The sequence below is a fragment of the Physeter macrocephalus genome, chromosome 19 (genome assembly GCF_002837175.3).
Source record: "Physeter macrocephalus isolate SW-GA chromosome 19, ASM283717v5, whole genome shotgun sequence".
Lineage (NCBI taxonomy): Eukaryota > Metazoa > Chordata > Mammalia > Artiodactyla > Physeteridae > Physeter > Physeter macrocephalus.
Genome location: NC_041232.1, coordinates 31176010 through 31184193, shown reverse-complemented (window position 1 = coordinate 31184193; position 8184 = coordinate 31176010).

Sequence of the window (8184 nt, the reverse complement as noted above, 5' to 3'; positions counted from 1 at the left end):
AGAGGCCCGCGTACAGAAAAAAAAAAAAAAAAAAAAAAAAAAAAAAAAAAAACTTGTGTCATATTCTTGCTTGGATTTTGTTCTAGAAAAAAATTTTAATTATGTTGTATTTTTGTGAGAAATTAACAGTTCTGTGACAGAATAATTTTTACGTGTACTTCCAGGAAACTAAAAGCAATTATATTATTCGAGTGTTATAATCTGTTTGATGCTAGTCACTAAAACTTATTTCTTTCATTTTTACTTTATTTAAATCCATATTAAATGTTTTGTCTTGTACTTTGATCTACTCAATAAGGTATCACAAATCCTTTGGGAAAGAGGTAAGGAAACCTATTTAGTAGCTAAATAAATGAACGCTTAATAGTGTACTACAGACAATAATTTCTCTAGAAACTCAGAGGAGTGAGAACTCAAATAGTCAGCAAACTTGCCAATATATGTCCAGAGAACACTCTTACTAAACTGGTACTGTATGGGGGAAAAGCTCTTTATCAAAATTCTAAGAAAATGTTATATTCTCTATTCATTTATTGAAGATTCAAAATGTCCATTGTTATTTTAAAAAAAGTAAAGATTCTGAGAAGTTCTGCAGATAGCCTCCTATTGAACAAACCATTTCCCTTTTTGTCTCTACTGCCTTATTAGACTCTCTCAGAAGTCATGTTTCTGGAAACACATTTTGGGAACCAATTGAGATAAGGATGTTTTCATAAAGGTCAAATTTGAGCCTGGATTTTAAAGGATAGGTATTATGTACATGAAGCGTCGAGTTAGGAGAAAGCTGTCCAGGCGAGAGGAAATCACAAATATCCTTTGGGCATCTGTAGTAGATTTGATCTGCATGCTGAACCATATAGTCCTAGCCTGGGGACTTCAAGCTGCTCTGCAATAGAAACCTGCATGACAGGCAGTCTCCTAAGCCCTGAGCATACATCGGTGAAAAGTAGAAATATGGAAGAAGCACGCACATACATGTAACAAAGATGCAGCCAGCGTGACTGCTGCTCAAAGCCAGATTTAGTGAAAAACGAGGTCTAAATTGTGGAGGGCCACTAATTCAAGGAGACAACATTGCCAGTGAAGACTAGAGAAATTAAGACTTTGATCACGGAAGTAGGATCCTAGAAGAAAAATTTAACAAAGTTTAATATTTGTTTCAATAGCGGCATTTTCTTCCTATTACAAAGTCTGGAATTTCTTACACACAACTGTATATTGTAAAATACTCTATGGTATTGAAAGAACAACTAGAAGCTGTCTGAACCAACTTTGTAGGATTGCTGGAAAACAGCCAAATATTTACTGCAACCAAGAAAATGCCCAAAAAAGAAAAAGCCATCTTTAAAATGGAAGGAAAGTTTTGTGGTGTTTTTACTCACCATTTTCCCACCCTCACCCCAGCATGATGGTGGAACTGACCTGGTGTAGACCTTATTGGTAAATTATTGTATATATCTTTTCTAACCTGTCTGAGAGATATCTAAATTACTGATGCAAGGTACTCATTAAGCATAACTAGGAACAAGAGACAGTAAAAGTTACAAGGCAGGCTACAAACCTACAGGTACCTGGGGGGAAAAGATTACAGGTAGAGACATATAAGGCCATCAAAGGCCTGGAGGGAAAACTGGAGTGAGACTCTTTAGAAAATTAAGACATTCAAAAGCAGCTGGGTACAGAGAATTGTAAAAGCCACAAATGCCTAGGCAAGGTGCATGCTCAAAAAGTCCCAAGAAGACCTTAACCTTTCACCTCAGGTTGATCTCTGGGTTCAGAACAAGCCTAGAAAAGTGGTGAGGAAGTTTCCTAGACAGAACCAAACTGCAAAGGCTGGGAGAACTGATTATTCTCTTTTTTTGTTTGTTCATTTTTTGGTGTTTTTTGTTTGTTATTTTGTTTGTTTCAGATCTTGTTACTCAAGTAAATTTATGGCGAAACATTAGCTGAACACAAGCTAATGGAATGGCTACTTAAGTGGTTACACATTACAAGAAATAGTCTGTGCAAAAAATGTTTAGAAAAACCTCAAAAGAAATGAACTAATGCAGCATTCAACAATAAAAAAAACAATTAGCAAACCTTGGGGAATGAGAAGAATCTAATTACACATTATAACTATCAAATGCCCAATTTTTACAACAAAAAAATTATAAGGCATACAAAGAAACAGAAAAGTATAGCTCATTCAAAGGAACAAAATAAATTAACAGAAGCCATCCCTGAGGCATCTCTGACATGGATAGTGGTGACAGTTGCACAACAGTACGAATGTACTTAATGCCACTGAATTGTATACTTAAAAATGGTTAAAACGGTAAATTTTATGTTATGTATATTTTACCACAATAAAAGAAGGAAAAAATAAAACTCAAGTGGTTATATACTAACAGGCAAGTAGATATCAAGGTAAAAATAATTACAAATGATAGAGGAAACTTATATAAGGGTAAGAGTCTACTCACCAAGAAAAGCACAGCAAATCTAAATGTTTACACCTAAGAACAGATTCCAAGTACATGAAGCCAAATCTGACAAAACCAAATTAGAAATAAATAAATCAGCAATTATAGTTGGAGACGTTATTCCTTTCTCCGTAACAGATAGAATCAGTAGACAGAAATTCAGCAGAGAGGTATAAGAACTGACCACCACCATCGACTAACTGAATCTAATTGACATTTATAAAACAATTCTCCAACAATATTCTGACTTCAGAAAACAGAGTCAACAGCTCAAGATCTTCAACAGACATATTGTAAAAGGAAAAAGGGGGGCAGAGACAGAACTTGTAGTTTAGACAAGACTAAACTATAACATGAAAGATCGTACACCTGTGTGAAAAATTCCTAAAGAAATAAGAGAAGTAAAACTTAGGATAATGGCTACTTTGGAGGAGGAATCGAGAAGGCTGTGATTAGGATGAGGTCTAAGGAGTAGATCCTGAGGTGTCTGGAAAAGTTCCATTCCTTTACATAATAGTTACATGAGTTTACCTTATTATAGTCCTCTAAGCTATCAATTTTTGTTTTAGTATGGTTTTTTCTGTATTTGTATTTTATCTTAAAATAAGAAGATTTTGAAAACTAACTGCAAAATTTATTTCTGAGTACAATAAAATAGGTTGCAGCAAACCAGCACTCCCACAAAGAACAACTAAGAAAACCAGGTAAAATGCAAACAAAAACAAAACAAAACAAAAAATGACTTCTGCTTAAAGGCATTAGAAAATTTCCAAGGCAAATAGAACTTCAGGGACCAACATCCTGTAGAGAAATGACACACACAGGTATGAGCTGACATTCTGCAGCTTTTTTTTTTTTTTTTCAAAGTATTTGCCAATTCTAAACATGAACCAAGCAGAGGTTCCAATCAGGAGCCACTAACTGTTAGGAGGCAAAGAAGTCAGCAGAATTTTGACAACTTCAATTTCTTAGAGAGATAAAAACTAAAGATCAGGGCTACCAAAGAAGCCACATAGGGTGTAAGACCCCAGTGGAAGAGATGGGCAGGAAAGTGAGTCTGATGTTCTCCAGCTTCCAAACTCTTGAACTGCTCAAAGCAGGAAGACAAGAAGCTAGGTAGGATATTGCTGAATGGCTGAGAGGTGTTTTCCACAAAAAAAAAGATTAAAATTCTGAGTTTTCCAAGGAGGAATAGATCTAGTAAACAAGCCCAGATCCCAGTTTCAAAGACTGGAAACCATATATAAGCAACAAGGATATATTGCACAGCACAGGGAATTACAGCCGTTATCTTGTAATAACTTTTAATGAAGTGTGTAAAAATACTGAATCACTATGCTGTACACCTGAGACTAATATAATATTGTAAATCAATTATATGGCAATTAAAAAAAAAGACTGGAGAACCTAATAGCAAGATGTACTGTTGGTTAACAGAGTCTGACAAAAATTGCAACACACTTCTAGTAGGCTGAAATCCTTATCATATTAAGAGTCTGTGGTGAACCCACTCTGGAAGAAGCAATCATTACCTAGATCCTTCACAATTTAACACACACAGTGTCCAGCATTCAGTCATAAATTATGACCATCTAGATGTGAAGTGAAAAGTCAGGCAACAAAAACACATATGGTAGACCCAGTTACTCAAATTATCAGAATGAATAATAGCTATGATTAATATAGCTACATTTAAATAGCTATGATTAATATATTCAAAAATAGATGACAACTTTAGATTTCATCAGAGAACTGGGACTTACAAAAAAGAATCAAATAGAAATTTTAGATTTGAAAAATGCAAAAACTGAAATTAATAAGTAGTTGGGCTTACGATCAGATTGGACAACATAAGAAAGGATAAAAGAAAGGAGTACAGAAATCACTAGAAAACATCCAGGCTTAGGTACAGAAAGCAAAATGCATAGAAAATACAGAAAAGTGTATAAAATATATAGAACATGTGAAAACATTCTAACACACATGCATATGGAGTTCCAGAAGTGAGACAGAGTAAACAGAACAGAAGCAACGCTTGAGGAGGTAATTGCCCAGAATTTTTCAAAACTGACTGAAGATACCAAGCTACAAGATGAAGAATCCCAACAGAACTCAAGCAAGGTAAGATATAAAGAAAACCACACTTAGAAACATTGAAGGAAAGCTACTGAGAAAATTATAAAAATGTCAATTAGATACACCCCCAAAATCCCTAGAAAAACAGTAAGATACACTATTTTCATGGACAAGAAGATTCACTATTACAATAATATATAGGCTTCCTAAAATAACCTGTAAATTCAATTGCAAACAAAACTCCAATAGGATATTTCATGCAATTTGACAAGCTGTTTCTAAGAAGTGCTTGAAAGGGTAAAGGGTCATGAAATAGGAAAAGAATGAAAACACTTCTGAGAAAGAATGACGTGAGATACTTGCCCTACAACATTGTGGTGTAAGCGCAGAAATAGACAAACGACCTAACTGTACAGAGAAGAGTCTAAAATTATCCATGCATAAATTAAAACCGATTCCATCTTAGTGCTATCATGGTAGATCATGGGAAAAGGAGGAAATTTTTAAATGCTAATGGGCAGTAGATTATCCAAATGGAAAAAAGAAATAAAATGGGAATCTCTACACTACATTGTACAAGGAAACAAATTTCAGGTGGATTGCATTCTGTGAAAAGCAGGGTTTAAAATATATAGAAAAAACCCCTAAGACTATTTTATATAAATTGGGTTTAGTAAGGGCTTTCTTAATCAAAATATCAATATAAAGAGCACAAATTGTGAAGAAACAGTCAAATTCAGCTGGATAATAATTTTTTAAATTTCAGGTAATAAAAGGCAGGATTTAAAAGGTTCAAGAACACGATAAAAAACACTGGGAGAAGTATTTGCTTCACGTGAACCAGAAAAAGGGTAATTATTCATAATGTCTCTTTTTAAGGCAATGAGAAAATGGACAAAAGGTATAAATAGGTATTTTATAGATCCATAAATGCCCCAAAACAATAAAGTGTTTGTTCTTATAATTACAAAAAAGCCATTATGAAATACCATTTTAAACACACATGAGTAAAACTGAAAAAAAAATTTAAGTCTTAGAGTATCAATCGTTATATGAATATATAGCAAAGGGGACACATTCACTGTTGTAATTGGTAGAACCACTTTGGAAGGTAGTTTAGTAATGATTAGTAAAGATTACGATGTATATTCCATAGTTTCCAGCAATTCAACTTTTTGATATATACACCCTAGATTAGGTCTTGTACATGTGTACCAGAAAAAAAATGCATACACGATTTATGGAAGCATTGTGTAAAATAGCAGGAAATTGGGGGAAAAATATCCCTTATAGAATGACACCAAAAAAAAAAAAAAAGTATCGTATAGTCATACAACGAAATACTACATACCAGTGAATAGGAGCAAAGTAGGGCTACATAAATCAACATTGATGAATATAACCAGCAGAATGTGAGGGAAAAATCAACACAAAATATGCATACAGTATATTTTTATAAAGTTTAAAATGTCTATTGTTTATAACAAGTTAAATATACAGAAAAACAATAAATACAATCAAAGGAATGATAAACAAAAATTCAAGATAGTGATTACTTCTGAATAGAGGGAGGGATATTCAAAGAGTGAAGGGACATACGGGCTTCAAAGGTGTAAGTAATGTTTTCCTACTTCTACTTCTGACGTGTGCATTTGCACTGGGAAATGTGCATTATATTTGTCTTGACATTTTCTATATTTGTCATATACCTTCTAGTGTAAACATGAAATATTTGATGATAAATTTAGAAAACAAAAATGTAAAACAAGGTTAACACTTCATTGTATAAAATATGAAAATCTCAAAAAATGTTTTAATGGCTATTTGCAATTATTGCTGTATGCAGGTAATTCGTCCAGGGACAAACTATACAAATGAAAGATGGATGGTTGATGTAAATACTGTATGTCCCCTATAAAACATCAATTCCTTCCTGCCTCATTTCTAATAGAACCTTGATTTCTTTTTTCCTGTCTGTGTTTAATATCCAGATGCAGAGAAGGATTCTGAATAAACCCCAGCAATAGTTATTTGAACAGAAGGATATAGGTAACATACATTGGCCAAATTAATTCTACCCAATCAAACTGAAGGGAAGGAATTATATTCCATTCTTGGGGAGAAGTTTCCTTCCCTCTCCTAATACACATAAACAAGGAATCACATAGCACCAATTGCCACAGATAGCCACCTTGTGACCAGAGGGGAAATAGACATAGTTTTAAAACAATTTACGAAGCCTCAATGGAGAGGAAGGACCTACATCCTTGAAGACAACATTGAGTCAGCCCTAACTCTAGATTTCCATATAGATGAGATAATAACCTTATAGTTTAAAGGCAATTTGAGTCAACGTTTCTGTACTTGCAACTAAAATCAGTCTGACTGATATAAGAACTTCATGGAGAAGGTGAGGATTAAGATAGGAATTGAAAATAAGTAAGCCTGGATGGACAAGACTAATGAGGAGGGCATTTATTGGACAGAAAATATTTTTTGAGTTGTACTGACTTTTTGGTACATTGGTTCTGGATGGCCAGCTCCCCTTAGTTCCACTTTAGTTACCCAACTCTAGTGTGCTTTCTTCCTTTTCCTGTTCCCACTTATCCTCATCCACTTTCTCTAATGCCCATCCTTGAAAATTATTCCAAAAACTCAGATATCCGGATATGTGAATAAGAAAGTTGTCAACTTTAATTTCATTTTTTAAGAAGTAGCTCTAGGACTCCTACTTTGAGAGGCTATCTTACATAGCAGTCAAATAGGCAAAGGTTTGGAATTCTAGCTTAAACATTTAGTAGAGGTGTGATCTGAATTTGTTGCTTAATCTCTGCAAGTCTCCATTTATCCATCTGTATGATGGGGATATTGCAATGAGAGTGAAGATTTAAGTGAGTCAGCATATATAAAGTACCTACAAATGAAAAGCTCCATAGTAAATGCTATTTCCCTTTCTCCTCCTCCTCCTCCAGTTCGATGTCCTAGGTAAGTCTGCTTTGTAGCACTACTATTTGTACATGTAACATCAACTGTGAACAAGGTAAATGTCACATATCATATGTATGAGGTGGTTATATTGACCCATTAGTACGCACATGAAATTACCACTAAAGTGATTACAGATAATTGGTGTTAACTAAATGAGCCATCACATTTGCATTCTTAAAGTTATGCAAATATCTAAGAGTCTTTTACTAAAGTCTACAGAAATGTTATTTTTTCTGACCTTAGAAATAAAATTTTTTCTTTCAACTCAAATCTGAATGATTCAAAACATTCACATAGAATTCAAATAGAACATTCAAATATATAGACTATTTCCACAGAAAATCAAACCGCACAAATGCTTATGGTGAGATTTCAAACAAAACTTTCTTCCTCATACACCAAAAAAGACTATTTTGTTTTTATTACCTCTAATGTGATGGTTAATTTGATGTGTCAACTTGATTAAGGCTATAGGGCCCAGTCATTTGTTCTAATACCAGTCCAGAAGTTGTTGTGAAGGTATTTTTTATTTTTTATTTATTTATTTATTTATTTATTTTTGGTGGTATGCGGGCCTTCCTCTGTTGTGGCCTCTCCCGTTGCGGAGCACAGGCTCCGGACGCGCAGGCCCAGCGGCCATGGCTCACGGGCCCAG